The 3,451-nt window shown below is 44.6% G+C and overlaps 1 pseudogene; it reads right to left on the bottom strand.

Annotated features, from left to right (window-relative positions):
• Nucleotides 1–2,130: 2,130 nt before the first annotated feature.
• LOC130886872 (protein SET-like) lies at nucleotides 2,131–2,983 on the bottom strand (annotated as a pseudogene).
• Nucleotides 2,984–3,451: the final 468 nt, after the last annotated feature.

Below are 3,451 nucleotides of genomic sequence, written 5' to 3'. Positions count from 1 at the left end.
CTGTTTTGCCACTATAGATTAATTGCTTTTTAATTTTTTAACACATTTATTTATTTTGCAGATATGTGTGGGCTGGGTACACTCATGGAGGTCAACAGACAACTTTCAGGAGTTGGTTCTCTTCTTCTATATGTGGATCTCTGGGATGGAACTCAGGTGGTCAGTGCTGGTAGCAAGTACCTTCACCTGAGGAACCATTTCACCAGCACCAGCCCTGAATTCCTCTTTGAGGCAATTCTCCTATCTCAGGAGAATTCCAAAGAGAGTCTGGATGGGTATTTGCCAAGTATATCATATAGGAGATTCCTGAATTGGGCACAAATGAGAAGAGATGGCCTCTAAAAACATTCAAGATTATGGAACTTAGGCACAAAGCCAGTATTATGTGTGGTAGAAAGAGCAACGGTCCAGAAGTCAAGAGCCATTCACTGGTACATTCATTCATTCATTCATTCATCCCCCAAACACAAGGGAATTAAGCCTGAGCTGGTTTGAGCTGGGTCCCCACACAGCCACGCCACACCTAAAAGAGTCCTACCAGACACAAGCCCAAGCTAGGCCTTATCTTATATAGACGGTTCCTGACTTGGTGGCAAAGGAGGAAATGGATGTGACTCAAGGAAGTCATAGGGACTAGCACTGATGACCTCCGTGTCTGCTGCTGCTGCTGCCGCAGTCCAGGCCCACTGCCTCCTCTTGCTCGAACAGCCACAGCAGTTTCCTGGGTGGTCTCCTTGGGGATGCACTAACTGCCTCTGGTTCCCTCTACATGCAGCAGCCAGAGGGTTGTTGTTGGCATCTGAGATCCAGATCCTTTGCTGTATGCTCCTACTTCACCATTCTTCCATGGTACCTCGAGGGCTCATGTTAAAGTCCGGAGTCCTCAGGATGGCTCAAGGGCCTGGCCTTATGTAACATATATTGAAAGATCAGCTAGGGATGTGTGGTATCCCATAAGCGTGAACAGGAAGGAGGAGCAGAAAAGAATAAAAGGGAGAAATTCTTTTTTTTCCTTTGTTTACACATTGGGTTTTTTTTTTTTTTGTTTTTCGAGACAGGGTTTCTCTGTGGTTTTGGAGCCTGCCCTGGAACTAGCTCTTGTAGACCAGGCTGGTCTCGAACTCACAGAGATCCGCCTGCCTCTGCCTCCCGAGTGCTGGGATTAAAGGCGTACGCCACCACCGCCCGGCTAAATATGTAGCCCAGGCTGGCCTCGAACTCGTGATCCTCCTGCCTCTGCCTCCTTCAGCAAATCCTACTGGCGTGCGCCACCACAACCAGCTACACATTGGTTTTATTGCAAGAAAGCAACTTGGACATGTCAACATTTAAAATGAGCATCTTTTCTTTCCAGTGAAAACCAAAAGAGAAAAAGAAAACAAAAGAAAAAGAAAAATTAAGAATAAAGTTACAACAGAGAATGTCAACTCCAAATAAAACCGTACAGGTTCTGTTGATTCTCCCATTGAGTAGCAGGGTTCAGGTCATCGTTAGGAGAGATTTTATTTTAAAAGTGTCATCTTAAACTGCAAGGATGTCCGTTAAACATCACAATTACACATACCAAAGGAGAAGCCATGTTGTCACAATGCCCACTTCCCCTGCCCCGACACCTCAAACCCACCCTTGCTGACCTTATATACCCCTTTTTTTTCTTTTTATTAAACAAGAGAAAGTAGACAGATACATGTTGGTAAATGCTAACTGTCTGTATTCACGTAGACACAGTGTAATCTCTGAGCCCCATATCCAGAGAAGGGAAAAAGCTAGAATTCTATGCACTACTACACAGGGCCCTAGCACCCCCCAGCCTCCAGCAGAGCCAAAAGGGCTGGAGGGCTTTTCTTTTTTCCCACAGAGCATGCTGGTGGTGATGTTGAATCCACTGTTTGAGACAAGAAAGGATAAACATGAATTTAGAACAGAATAGTAGAGATTCTTTTCCCGTTGTAATTTGCTCAAGATATTTCTCGAAAAATAAGTTGAAGACCATGGTATTGAGGAGACCTCAAAAACAGGGCGATTGAGCACAAGAGGGATTGGGGAGGGGGGGAATGACTGTAACTTGATCCCAGGGACTGGAGAAATTTAAAAAGTAAAAAAGAGCTTTGAATCCATCAGTTTTCTGTGTTAGTCATCCTTGCCTTCATCCTCCTCTCCTTCTTCACCTTCATCATCATCTTCATCTTCACCTTCATCTCCATCCCCTTCTTCATCAATACCTTACAAGCCTTCATCATCATCATCATCTTCTTCTTCTGCCTCTCCTTCATCATTCTTATCAGGAACCAAATAGTACTGCAGGGGTGTGTCCAAATGTCACTTTTTGATGGCCTCTTCTAACTCATCCGCACCTGCATCAGAGTGGTCAGTAAACCAGGTAAAGCAGCTCTCTGGCTCTTCCTGCTGCCTCTTCCCGCTGGCCTTATTCTGTGCTTGACGTGAGCGTTTTGTCAAAATCCTTTCCAGATTTCCATTTGATTTCAGTGGACTTTGAGGACGGGTCACCACTCTCGTTCAGATGAAATTCTTTGGAGAGAACTTTATTTTCCAAGTAAGGATCTTCATCGAAATAAAAATCTATTCTGTAACCTGATTTAATGTCTTCAAATTCTCTCACTCTGGGCAGGTAATACTGAGCTCTTTGTCTTCTTTTCCAAGATGTGCAGACACTTGTGGATGGTTGATCAATGTGGTTACCCAAAATTTTGGGATTTTGGCAATCAATTCTGACCTCTTCTGAAAAAATGGTTGGTGGAGTTTATTATATTTTTGTTCTACTTTCAAAATTTCTTCACTGGCTTGTTCATTAAGTGTGTCTGTTTCATTTTGTACTTCGTCAAATGTCTTCGATTGCTTCTTGCTGTTCTTTTTCTCCCTTTGGAAGGCCGGGAGAGGCTAACTTGCCCTCCAGTTTCCGGGCAGAAGCTGATTTTAGTTTCTTGGACTGAGGCAGCAACACAGATTGCCATTTCAGGGCCATGGCACAAAGGAAGTGGCTAGAAGCCAGAGACTAGAGACAAGATGCACACACAGCAGGAAGAAACTCACAGGAACTCAGAAGAAATTCTTAAGAAACGGAAGACCCCTCTGATTTCTGGTCCTGTCTGGCTAACACATGCCTCAGTTTCCCAAGGCACCTGGCACCAATCAGGTGATCTCTAAGCACCCTCTCAGTTCCTTGGGTGTTACTCGACACCTCTTGCTGCATCTGTTTCTTCCTCTATGTGCCCTTATCACACAGCAGACACCTTTACACAAAATTGTTATCTGCACGTGTGAGTCACAGATTATACTGGCTCAACCTGCAGGAAGCTTCACTGCCCATTCTGCTGAGAAGATTCTCTGCCTAGAACAACCCCCATGGTCATGGTCCCGACCTCAGGTGCAAAAGAATCCTGGTGAGCAAATGTCCTTTGAAATGGGAGAAGAGGGACAGAACTCTTCTCTA

Source organism: Chionomys nivalis, chromosome 14 (assembly GCF_950005125.1).
Source record: "Chionomys nivalis chromosome 14, mChiNiv1.1, whole genome shotgun sequence".
NCBI classification, from domain to species: Eukaryota; Metazoa; Chordata; class Mammalia; order Rodentia; family Cricetidae; genus Chionomys; species Chionomys nivalis.
This window is presented reverse-complemented; position numbering and strand designations above follow the sequence as displayed.